The 13,597-nt window shown below is 40.9% G+C and overlaps 1 protein-coding gene across 3 annotated transcripts in view; it reads left to right on the top strand.

Annotated features, from left to right (window-relative positions):
• Positions 1–2,341: 2,341 nt before the first annotated feature.
• Positions 2,342–13,597, top strand: part of LOC139664047 (deoxyribonuclease-1-like 2) — a 25,348-nt gene continuing 14,092 nt past the window's right edge. For all 3 annotated transcript variants that reach the window (XM_071542859.1, XM_071542858.1, XM_071542857.1), the window contains exon 1: positions 2,342–2,404. The gene's annotated coding sequence lies outside the window, so the exon portion shown is untranslated. The remainder of the gene's footprint in view (positions 2,405–13,597) is intronic.

Raw genomic sequence — 13,597 nt, 5'->3', positions numbered from 1 at the left:
CTCCTACTCACTCCTGGTCTATTTTTGAATAGATACTTATTGAGAAGAATAAAACCAGTAAATAATTTTCTATTGTGGCTTTAGAAGACAAAGTGAGAGAAAGAGCTCAGTTAATCAGAGATAGAGGAGGATTCAGCTATAGTGAAGTATTGAAACCCAGCCAGTAGTACTGAAGTCAAAGGTCAGAGGTCACACCACCCTGACCACAGGTGTAGTAAGTATAAATCCCAATGTGTCTGTGTAGATTCAGTAATAGTGTGAAAAAGGTTTATTTCTTGCTGGTTTAAAATTTTTTTACACTTACAGTTTAGGCGTTTCAGTGAGTTTGTGTATTTGTGTGTTATCTGTATTTCAATTCAATTCTATTCAACTTTATTTATACAGCACTTTACACACAACATAGTTGATCCAAAGTGCTTTACAACACACACAGAGGAAAAATAAAAACAAAAGAAGAACAAACACAATAATAGAGGAGAAAAATCAGAGTGATGATAAATAATAATAATAATAATAATAATAATAATAATAACAGTAAAGGCACATGGTCACACAGAGCCCAAAGTGGCAATAGAGACTTAAGGGGGAATACCCGAGGTAGTTAAGCCAAGTTAGGCACAGTTAAAAGCTAGTGAGTAGAAGTGTGTTTTAAGACTCTTGAAGATCTCAATAGTGGGGGAGAATCGGATGGTGGGAGGAAGAGAATTCCAAAGTTTAGGGGCAGCAATAGTATTTGAGAGTCACACAGCTGTAAGCGGCCATGGGGAAGGAAGAGCACACAGAGAGCAAGAAAGCAGAAAGATGAAAACAAGAAAAGGAAATGTCATCACAAAAGTAACATGGCTGGTTTGACGGTGTGTTCAGGGCCTTTCTATTCCAGGCCAGAACAGTCTTACCACTTGACCTGGAAAATTCCCACCAAGCCCATGTGTGCATTCATGAACTTAGTGATCATACATTTCAGTTAATTTTACATTTACAGACAACCAAGCATTGCCATCTCAACCAAAAAAAACAAAAATCCACTCAGTTGAAAATGACTTGTGCTATGTTCATGTGAAATCGGATTCACCGTAAATACAAGCTGCTGTGTGAGAAAAAACAGACATTTTTGTTTTCCCGAGGAAATAATGACAAAATAACCTTGAGGTCTCGGGATAACAACATTTGTTTTGTGGAGATAAAGAGATAATTTTCTTCATCTTCAGTCAGTCAGATGTTTTAGATTAGATTAGATTTTAAGGAGTAGGAAGAAGTGAATACTTATCAAGTCCTACCCCCTATTTTGATATTTTATCTATAAATTTAATGTTAGACATAAATATTCCAACTTTCCGCCCCAGTGTTCACGATACACAACTCGATAAAATCAATCAAATCAAGCAGAAATAAAACATTCAAAACAAAACAAGAACAAAACAATCAGAATAAAACAAACAAAACAACACAAATCAAAAACAACCTACACATCCTGTCCCCTGTCTTACTGCCCGTTCCCCTCTCCGATCATCCATCCCATATCCATTCAATATGTTATTTTTAAACATTCGTTATAGAGCTGCAACGATTAATTGATTAATCGGTTTGAGTAATTTTTTTAAGTAAAATACATCAAAATTCTCTGACTCCAGCTTCTTAAATGTGAATATTTTCTGGTTTCTTTACTCCTCTATGACAGTAAACTGAATATCTTTGGGTTGTGGACAAAACAAGACATTTGAGGACGTCATCTTGGGCTTTGGGAAACACTGATCCACATTTTTCACCATTTTCTGACATTTTATAGAGCAAACAACTAATCGATTAATCGAGAAAATAGTTGACAGATTAATGGACAATGAAAATAATCGTTAGTTGCAGCTCTAATTCGTTAATAGATGTCATCATGTCAAGTGTGATGCAGCAGAGTTGGAAATCTCCAGGAACAATAGAAATTAATTAATTATCTAAGAAAAACAAAGTTTCTCAAGATAACGAGATAATTACTCTCTGCCCTTTACTTTATCTCAAGATAATGAGAAAATGATATCGTTATCTCAGGAAAATAAAATGTGTTATCTCAAGATAATGACATAAATATCTTGATATCTTGAGAAAACAAAGAAAAATGAACAGGAAAATGGCGTAAATACAACATATGAATATGTCCTTGTTGTCTTTCCCATGCGACCTGTCACCTGAATGCAGCATTATTTACCTGGGCGGGGGGGGGGGGGGTGTCCTGCCTGACACAACAAGAAGGTGCCGGTGGAATGGGGGCGGGGCTTAAACAGGAAGGTGAGGAGAGGGGGAGGAGCGTAAGCCGACACCTGGAGGCCTCCACCCTGCAGCTGCCACACTCTCTGCAGCGCTCCAGCAGGAAGGAACCAGAGACCAGAGACCTGATCCACTCCGACCTGACCAGGTAGGAAAACCATTAAGACTGGGAGAGATAGCAGTCCTTACTGGGACCGGACCAGTCTGAGGTGGTGGGGTCTGCTCAGTGTGTGTGTTTGAAGTGTGTGTTTGATAGGTGTGTGTGTGTGTGTGTGTGTAAGTGTGGTATGTTGGCCTGAGGGTGTGATCCGTGTGTGTTTGGACACGCAAGTGGTTCCTAGGCCTGAGAGGGAATGTAGTTTTTAGACCCTGGGTAATGTGTGCGTGTGTGTGTGTGTGTGTTTTGTGATTTGTCTGTTTTGTTGGGTTAGGGTTAGTGTGTGTGAGTGCCATCAGTGTGACATCAGCATTCGACTTGGCTGGCAGTGTTAATTTTCACAGCATTTAGTCAGATTGTTGAATCACTGTTGTATGAAATCAGTCAGCAATAGAGAGGCAAAGCAGACATTCATTCATGTAAAAAAAACTTACATTTAGTCATCATTTACTGACTAAAAACATGATTTTCGTCAACTAAAATATTTAGAGTAAGTCAACAAATATATGTCCACTTCAACTGTTCAACCTTGGAATAGAAAAAAACCCAGCAGCACTCTTCTCTTTTAGTGTAAATTACATTTGCAACATTTTGCTGTTTTTCTGATTTTCAACTCGACATTCAACCTTACGAAATGAAACGCTTGGTCGTGTCTCATGTGTTGTGAGAATAATGTCAGAAACGTGAAATTGAATCTTCCAGGTACAGCTATAGTAAAACTTCATGTGACTGTACTGTACTGTACTGTAGATCTGAATAACCAGGAACTTGACCTGGATCAATAAAAACCTCCAAACACTGACAGGAAACGTTTCCAAACCCCTGAAGGGGAAAAAAAAAAGCAGCTTCCAACCCAGAGAGTGAGGACAGAAATCTGGACTGGATCATGTGATGCAGAAGAGCAACTTCCACAAACCTGGACAAAACGTTTTCATCATTTTTTTCCCCAGCTAATCCTAGAAATACAACTACTTGAAATATTGTTATGAGACAAATATTCACTCCTCATAGTTTTTTCGCTGATGGGCCTTCGTCAAAGGGCGTTTTAGTTGATTTAGTTAATTTTGTGCAACTGTGAAACGCACTGAGTTGTATCACAGTTAGTCTGACCATATGATGACCCTCGTTTAATTCATTAAGAGGTTAATGAGTTTTCAGACCTTTGCTCAGAGAGGGCCAGAAGAAGAACTCAGAGAAGAGCCTTGTGTGAATTTTATTTTGCCAGATTGCTCCTGCTCAGATCTTTCTCTGGCCGAGTCTGTCTTCCCAGAGAGACTCGGCCAGGACAGCAGCAGCTCATTCAGGCCTCCGGTCCGGTCCACCTGATTTTAAAGTCCACATGAAATGAACTCCCATTACTTTTACCTCCTGGAAAACAGAGTATCTTTCATGCTGACCTCATGCTGCACCAGGAGGCAGAAATATAAATTCCAACCAATAAAACCATCACAGATTTTTGAACAGTCCTGTCCCTCCCATCAAATAAAACTGCCTCTCTCTTTCTCTGACTTGATAATCCACTGGTTTACACTTTTGATTGGAAGTAAATATGTCGTTCCATGGGGTTCTCCTATCCAGATTATGTGTGGATCTGATGTAGCCGGTTTATATTTACACCTGGCATTAAAATGTCAACTCGATTCAATTCAAGGTGCTTTATTGGCATGACAGTTCACAAACAAACAATATTGCCAAAGCATGTAACAAGAGATGAATCATCGATTAAATTATTAAATAACAAAAAAAAATTAAGTAACCGAAAAATAATTCCATCTCCTCCCATGTATTATTGTGTGTGTGTGTGTGTGTGTGTTGCTGTGCCTCCACTGTCTACTGACTATCATTGTTTCTGTGTTTATGTCGCTTGTGTTTCTGAGGAAACATAAACCAGCAAAATATAACCATAGCCAAATTAAAAAACAGAACTTTTCACATACATTCATATATTATTCTTCACATTTCTCATTCAACTGTGCATTAAAATGTCTCTATACACGTCAAAATCCGATTTCTCTTTCCCTCGCCAAAACGCAGCTTGTCACACACGTCACTTCTTCTCTTCTCGTTAATATTTACATCCTTTAAAGCTGACAGTAAACACATCACGTCTCCATCACTGTCCTGACAACGTTCCTCTCTGAGCTGCCTGCCTCCTGTTGTGTTTCCATGGTTTTATTTCCATTTACATAGCTCCTAAATGTGGATTAGAGCCACATGTACACTGCTGTCAATGAGGCTGAAAGCGTCTCTGTCCTCCTTGGTTTGGATGGTTGGATCTTCAGTGTGTTTTGAGTGCGTTTATATCTGGATTTTATGCTTTATTATGCTGTTTTGTGCTGTCCGATTACTATACGATCAGCCAGGATGCAACAAGACATCACACATTTCTTAAAGCTCTGTGTAGCTCTGGTATAGTGTCTTGGGTCGTGTCTCTTCCTCCATGATAAAAACCCCCAAAATCAGTGATTCTGTGATCTGTTGCTCCGGTAGAGCAGACTGGAGAATTGTGTGTTTTTTTCTCTCTCCATTCACTGCCATTGTCTGGAGGAACAGTCTGAAAATCACTTCTAGCACATAAAGGAACGCCGACAAAGCAGATTCTGGCAATATATAAAAAAAACTAGTCATGCTGCTGAATTGTTTTGAAGTGAATCTCTTTCTTTATGTTTATTAAACGTTTCAGTTTGAACAAGCGGAAACACCGAAATCAGAGGAAACTAATGCTGATGGAACGAAGAAAATAGAACGTCTAATAATTGTAAAGGCAAGATGTCAGATGTTATTTTCCATGATCAGTGCCTTGCCCAGTTATATTACTGAAGTGTAAACCAGCGATCCAGACTGGCTGTGGTCGGTTTGAGCCGGCTGTTGGTTTTAACAGTCAAACAGGCAGCGGAGTCACTCTACCGGTCCCACCGCCCCGGGGCTGGGAGAGGCTGGGAGGGACTGGGACAACTGGGACAGACAGACTCACTGACAGGACTGGCTGACTCGCTGACTATAGGCCTGGGAGTCGATTCTTCGATTCCAGGCATTTGGGAATCAAGAACCGACTCCAAAGCTGTGGAGTCGATTCCCACAAAGTACAGAAAAAGTTGAATATTCTTCTCTGGCGATTCTGACAAGTGTACCAGTGGCTCCAGTTTGCCCGGCAACAGAGTGACAGAGTGGAGAGATTAGACCAGGCATTAGACAGTGTCACTGACCGTTGGGAAAATGGCTAATTCTGTACCACACACATCAGTAGTGTGGCTGTATTTTGTCTGGGGGCCAGTTGCATAAAGATAGACCTGGTCTTAGACTTAAATATGACTTTAAGTCAAACTTGCTATAGACATTTATGTTTACCTGTTCCTACTACTTCTTGGTTGTTGTAGATCTCTAATGGGTTGTTTCTGTCTCTAAAGACTCGCTCTCTTCTTCAGACTCTTCCCAAAAAACAAAGATTTGGCATCTTGTATGAAACAGCTTCAGTATTTAAACGTCCCACTCTGACAGTTAGGCCGACTTGTTGCCATAACAACAAAATTCTTAACTCAAGATTAGCCGGGGGGAAGGTGGCTAACATTCCTACTTCAATATAAGTCAGTTGTAATATTTAAGTAACAGACAGTCTTAATTAGACTATTCCAACCTGAGAATCTAAGACCAGTCTAAGGCTTAGACTAGTCTTAAACTAGCTTTATGCAACTGGTCCCTGGAATCGACTCATGGAATCGAATCCATCGATACTCGGCATCAGAATCAGAGTGGATTCCAAAATTTCTGGAATCGAACAGTCCTAGCTGACTGGCTAGCTGTCCCACTGGTCTGATGATAAGTGGAACTGCTCCTGAATCAGAGGAGTGTGAGTCTGGGGGGGGGCCCAAATACATACGTATAGGTCCAGACGGCCAAGATCAGGAGTCTGTCGAGACCAATCTGTTTTACACTGAATCCTCCACAGAAAGACCCAACGAGGCCAGTCGGAGGGAAAACTATAAACTAAACCAGTGATTCTCAACCTTTTTCACATCAAGGACTTCTAGTTTAGTCCACATTAGAGCCACAGACCCCCATTTGATGAGATTTTGTCTCTCGGACCCAAATCTGGGAATATTTTTATTGTCAGATATGATTTTGTCCAGAATTCCATGACTATCTGTATTGTAGGAAGAGAGATAACAGAGAAACTATAATCAAAACAGTCATTCCTCTACATTCTCTAACTGTGTTAACTTCTTATAAATGAAATAATGCAGAAGTTTAAAAATTCATCAATTTGCTGTGGACCCCCTGAGACCCCCCTCAAGGACCTCTGCTGGTCCCCGGACCCAACGTTGAGAACCACTAAACTATACAAATGAAGAACAAGAGATAGAGACTTAAGTTATACAGACAACCAGGATACATAAACCACAAAGGCCGAGCTGATGAGTTAGGAATTCAATCGGCTGAACTAACATTTGGAAATTGAAAATATCTCAAATGATATTAATGATTAAGTTTCAACTGAATAGGTAGGAACTATGTTACAATAATTATGTTTTTACTATGATCTAAAGCTGTGTTTTAATCCTTTTGAGCGGACAAACTTTTCCCTGGAAATGTCACGAGATTTCACAAGATCTTTTGCGAGTACAGAACTGTAAGGTACTACATTACATTAAAGGAATAGTTCACCCAAAAATGAAAGTTCTGTCATCATCTACTCACCTTACCCCACCCTACCTTATGCGTTTGTGGCCGAAACACAGCAGTTCGGACCAATCAGCGTCCTGTGAGGGCAGCTGGGGGCGGGGCTTAGGTGTGAGAAGCGAGAAGCGACAATGGCGGCTCCTAAAGAGCCTAGCGTAGATGCTGCTATAACATCAGTTATTTCTGAACTGGAGAGTATTTCTTCATTGAAAGAAGAGCAAAGAACGGCACTGAAGGCTTTTCTGGATGGAAAAGATGTTTTCGCTCTTCTCCCGACCGGCTTCGGCAAGAGTTTGTTTATACGGTTCGTTGATCTGATTGGTTGAAGTTAGCCTGTGATAGACAGATGGTTCATCCAATCAACTGCCAAGTATTTTTTGAAAGTGCCTGCCCTTTTCCAAACAGTTTCCAAGGACGACTTCCCAGATGGTTCTGTGTAACAAACCATCTGGCGCGTCAGGTTACTAAGTTTGTCCATATAACACACAGGGAGGCTGCAGCACAACTCCATAGCAGCCTTCTCCAAAACAACTGAAGTCAGTGGGGACCAGTTCTTCAGAGTTCCAAAAAGAACTACAGTATATTTACACCATCATTTAGTGCAAATCTGAACTACAGCTGATTGATTTGCAACAAATAATGGTGTTTGGCTGTTTTTGTTTTGGAGCTCTAAAGAACAGGTCCCCATTGACTTCAGTTGTTTTGGAGAAGGCTGCTACCAAGTTGTGCTGGCAGCCTCCCTGTGTGTTATATGGACTAACAAATTTCACCTGTGTTTCATTTGGCATGAGGGGGAGTAGATGATGACAGAATTTACATTTTTGGGTGAACTATTCCTTTAAGCAGCCCTAGACATCTCAGGAAACCAGGCAACAGGCTAATGTAATGCTATCTATTCCCCCTTCATTATATACAGTATATAAAGGCTTTACTCGTTCCATGCTTTTTCTTTTGTGAAATGTCCCAGTATTATAGGGGGATCTGGGGATCATAAATAAGTTTGTATTATAGATACTGACATTATTTGTTTTCATAAATAACCAAGTAAACTGCTCCTATTAATTGTATTATTTGTTAACACAATGGACAGAAGTCTACTAAAAGGCCACATGACCTATACAGTGTTGATATCATGCAATATATATTATCTGTTTTTTGTGTATTTATGTGTCGTGTATTCATATGTCTTTCTGCTGTGCACGATGGAGAAAAAAATAGACTCCATGAAGCTTCACATGTTAATGAGTGTGTTGGTTCAGTTCACACATCCCACACCCACCCGCGGCTCGTGGGATGTGTGAACTGAACAAGCACATCCATCCAGTAACATGGAGCTGAAATGAAAGTAGGTGAAAAAAGGTGGAGACTGGACTTTGACATTCTACCAATATATAAAAAACGACTCTCGCTTTTTTTTTTTTTTTTGCCTATTTACAATTATTGATAAACGTTTTGTTTTCTTCGTTCCATCGGCATAAGTTTCCTCCGACCGGATTTCGGTGTTCCACTTGTTCAAACTGAAAGGTTTAATAAAGATTCACTTCAAAACAATTCAGCAGCATGACTAGTTTTTTAATATTATGTCAGAACCTGCTTTGTTGGCGTTCCTTTATGTGCTAGAAGTGTGGTTTTCAGATCCTCCATACAATGGCAGTGAATGGGGAGAGAAAAAAAGCACAATTCCACATTTGACTGCATTTGACTGGTTGGAGCAGAGCAGAGGAGGAACCTGTGGGTTTAGTGAGGGAGGAGGCAGTGGAGCTCGGCACGCAGACCGCTTGGCAGGGTGTCGTGGGAACAAACCACTGAAGAGGATGCTGCTGTATTAAAAAAAAAGATATAAAGGATAAATAGAGTTCATGCATAGGGACTGGAACTTGAACTTCTTAGGACGGGATATTTTTTTGTTTTGTTTTTATTCTTCATTGTTTGAGAGAAGACTCTTCAAAAGAAAAAACATTGTATGTAAGTTTTCTTTTTCTCATATTCTGTTAGAAAACCCAGAGTTGGGTATTTAGGCTCATGTACTCCAGTGACTCTCAACCTTTTTCATATCAAGGACCCCTAATTTAGTTCACATTGGGGCCACAGACCCCCATTTGATGAGATTTTGTCTCTCAAACCCAAATCTGAGAATATTTTTACTGTTAGATTTTGTCCAGAATCCCATGACTGTCTGTATTGTAGGTAGAGAGATAACAGAGAAACTATGATCAAAACAGTCATTATTCTACATTCTCTAATTGAGTTGACTTCTTGTAAATGAAATAATGCTGAAGTTTAATTGCTGGGGACCCCCTGGAACCCCCTCAAGGACCCCTGGTGGTCCCCGGACCCCACGTTGAGAACCACTGCCTTAATCTTTGTGCATTTACTTCAATAAAGTGTGAGTCCTCCTCACACATATAAAACATAAATACTTATTGGGCTTCACACTGATTCACGTCCCAGGTTCACCATAGACCTCTTTAAATAAGACTCTTAAAATCCTTGACATCCTAATTATTGTGTGTCAAAACCATTCTGTTGTGTAGTGTGAAGGTCTTGCATTGGGTCCAGTAGGGTCGGTCAGGGTGTTTAGTCGTCAAGGGGGTTTGGGTTTAACCTGACGCGCCAGATGGTTTGTTACACAGAACCATCTGGGAAGTCGTCCTTGGAAACCGTTTGGAACAGGGCAGGCACTTTCAAAAAATACTTGGCAGGTGATTGGATGAACCATCTGTCTATCACCGTCTATCACGGGCTAACTTCAACCAATCAGATCAACGAACCAGTAGGACAGCGCCGAAGAGGAAAGACGACAACAGACTATGTAGTCAGCATGTCGGTAGACGATTCTTGCCGTCTTTGTAAGGAAAATTTGCGCATAAAGGGCACGAATACCCAAAAAAGATTTGATTCAAAGAAGGTAGCAAACGAGCCTCTTTAGGAGCCGCCATTGTTGTGAACGAACAGTCGCTTCTCGCTGTCGTCACACCTAAGCCACGCCCCCAGCTGCTCTCACAGGACGCTGATTGGTCCGCACCACTGTGGTTCAGTCACAAACGCATAACTCTTGGCAAGATGGATTCTCGCGTGATCATGATCTCGCGAATCCAGCTGCCTCGCAAGATAAGTTAGAGTTAGGACAGGACCGCCAGTAACAGGCCGGGGCAACAGCTAACTTCAGGCTCCCCATGAACATGCTGACCACACAGAGACTAGATGTGTCCTTATGGTGCGTTTTGCTTCCTGATAGATGATTGACAGGTGCTCTCCTTCCACGAAACATAAACACAAATTCCTCCCAAACATTAAAAACCCAATGTAACGTCAGACTGTGGACGAACAGTAGTTGTGTGTATAAACGGGACGATTTGCCGCCTCGTTATACTTTCATCTGCCACGGACCGCGGGCCGCACCCGATTGGACGAACCCGGTTTTCAAACTGGAAAAATTTGTTCGTTAACTTTCTGTTATTTCACCTAAACAGTCCACCGACATGTTTCTGCCAATATTTGAGGCGAGAAAGGTAACACTTTACGATAAGGGTCATTAAGTTAAGGGTTAGTTAATGCTTAATATGCATTAACTAACCCTTAATTAACAGTTAACTAATGTGTCTGGTAATCATTTACTAATGCTGTTCATGTTAACTAAGCTATTAATTTATACATTATTTAATAGTCATCTTTATAAACTATTAAATAATGTATAAATAAATACCTTAGTTAACATGAACACCATTAGCAAATTACACATTCTTTAACTGTTAATTAAGCATTAACTAACCCTTATTAAGCATTAACTAACCCCTATTAAGCATTATCTAACCCTTAACTTAGTGACCCTTATTGTAAAGTGTTACTGCGAGAAATGAATCCGTCAACCCGAGGTTTGATGGAAATGACGTCAACTTCGGCTGCCTGTTGCTGTAGTTTGTCTGTTCAGGCATGGTGGCTATCGCTGCTCATGCTAACTAACCAATTCTTCTTCTGTTGATTCCAACCAAACCGGAAACGTAAAACAACGCATCACTTCCTGTGTGGCAGAGGATTTTTCCCAGGAAAGAGCTACCAGTCAGACACCGGCTGTTCAGAACAGACAGTGGAGAAGCTGTTGTGTTTCTCTCTCTCTTCCCTCCTGCTGCGGCCCGGCTCTCTGACTCGACACGCTCCCTCCTGCCTCCCGCCCATCAGACCAGTCCGACCGCTCACCTGTACCTGCCCACATTCATCTCATTATCCTCTTTCCTTTGATTTTTGAGAATTCAGTTCAGTTCAGTTTAGTTTATTCACAAATAAGTTCAAAAGTACAGTCATATGAGACATAATGGAGATATGTGAAATGGGACACCCTGATAAGCCATCTGAAGCTTGAGAATAGGGGCCCAGACACTAAGCAGATAGTATTTAAAGTATATGTTTACTAACACGTCTAGATTTGAAAAAATGCATGTATTATACAGTAACATTTACAACCTACAAAACACCTAAGACTAACCTAAGACCCTAAAAAGTACTACTGAATGGTCCTAAGACATTTATTCCATCAGTCTAAACATTGATTTGAATAGGTAAGATACAATAAATAGAGACATATGGCAAGTGGAAATAACAGTACAATTTGAATGGATTTCAGAGTAGAGTAACTAGTTTAGAAGAATAACTGGATTAAGCTTGCCTGGATCCAGACCTTTGAATCCGCCCACTCCACTGAGTCGACTGATTCTGAAGATGGAAATGGAGTGTAACGAGTTTACAATTCTGTCTGATATCAGGCAAGGATTAAGCTGTTTTTACCTTGAAATTACAGAAGAAGACTCAGTTAATATTCCCAATCACACATGCTGTTTTGCATACTGTGATTTACTGGTTGAGAACCAGACTGTCGTGCGCCTCCTCCCCTAAAGGCTCGGAGCAGCTGTCAGTCATTTCACTGCAGTCCAGTCATGTTGTTGGTATTTGTGTCGCTCCTGTGAATCTCCTCTACTAACTATCTGTTGCTGAGACTCGAGGTGTGAGAGCCGGAGAGCTTTATAGAGATAATATTCGTAATAATTCACAATCCAAACTGTGTCAAACTCAAACATGGAGGTTGTTGTTTTTCCTCAGGCATGTCTTTTCCTGTTTGTGTGCACGGTTGTGACACTTTGAGAATACTAACCCACTGTGTCATTTTTTTTCTGTGTAAGGTTTGGAAACAAATCAATTTGGTTTCGTTCCACAATGCGGTGTGACTTTCCCGTCTGGGGAAAAAGATGCACCATCTGATGCTGGTAGCCATATCAGCAATCCTGCCATGTTGTTGTCGAATCTCTTGTTTTGGAAAGAAACTCGCAGTAAAAATGAAACAAAATGACGGCGGTAAGGCCTGCTTATAAAGGCTTTGAGTCTTTGAAGAGAGTTTAACAGTAACCTGCTATTCAGTAAGTGTCTGTTGACTCTGCTGTGATACACACACACACACACACACACACCCTTGCTCTCTCTCTCTCAAGCAGTTTAGCCATTTATTCATATCCACACTATGACAAGCAGTACAGTCAGCGAGGCAAACAAAGGCACACACCCACACACAAGGAGGAGGAATAGCCTGAATATCTCTCTCTCACTCACTCACTCACACACACACACACACACACACACAAACAAACACACTTAAAGGTGCAATGTTGCATTTTTAACTGTCAATATGTCAGTCAAGTTAACAATGCTACCTTGGTTTAATGACTAAACCAGTGAGTCTATGTTGGAGTTGATTGGTCTCCTCTATCTCACTCCAGTAGTATTGTTAGTTCTAGTGTTTCTCCACATTAAGACTACAATTCCCATCAGCCCCATTGGAAGTGATTTCTCCATCTTCCTTTCCCTCCTTCCACCATCTGCTGCCAGAAACTCTTTCAGCTTTAGCTCCGTTTGCTCTGGAAGAACAGAACCTCTTCCTGTTTTGTGCCGTAAAGCGATCCAGCAGATTTCCCTCCAGATCCACCAGGTGGAGAAACTATGGAGGATGCAGAGTAGAGGTCTGACGGTCTTGTTTGTTTACAGTGATTAAAATGAATGTGGTATACACACACACACACACACACACACACACAGATGACGGTTGAAGGTGTGATCTGTTGCGGTCTCAGGTGACACACCTGTCAGACATCCATCATCTCTACCAGTGGGACAGGTAGTGGGTGTGGCTTTAATCCCTGCTGGGCGTCGCCCCGGCCGGTTGGAAAACATTCACTAACATCAGTGACCTCATTCCACCATCCATGACCAAGTTGGAGCATTTCCATGACTTTAAAATGTTCTTCCTTCCTGGTTAATGTGTATCAGTCTGGTTTCCACTCCAGTTGGGCTGAAAACCACCTAATGCAGTGACTCTGTGAGACCAGTTTGAAAAGACATTCTGCTGTATTCCCATAAAGTGATTGAGTGAATTTGTAAAGTTCCCTGATATTCACTGATTTTCCCAGAGAAATTATCAAATTCCCTGACTATGCCTGAAAACACACATTACAAACATGTAAG

The sequence above is a fragment of the Centroberyx affinis genome, unplaced genomic scaffold (genome assembly GCF_046629955.1).
Source record: "Centroberyx affinis isolate AG114_WGS23_722 - 3 ecotype Tasmania unplaced genomic scaffold, CSIRO-AGI_Caff_v1 ptg004195l_1, whole genome shotgun sequence".
In the NCBI taxonomy this organism is placed as follows: domain Eukaryota; kingdom Metazoa; phylum Chordata; class Actinopteri; order Beryciformes; family Berycidae; genus Centroberyx; species Centroberyx affinis.
The sequence above is the reverse complement of the archived record's forward strand: the minus strand, read 5'-3'. Positions and strand labels throughout refer to the sequence as shown.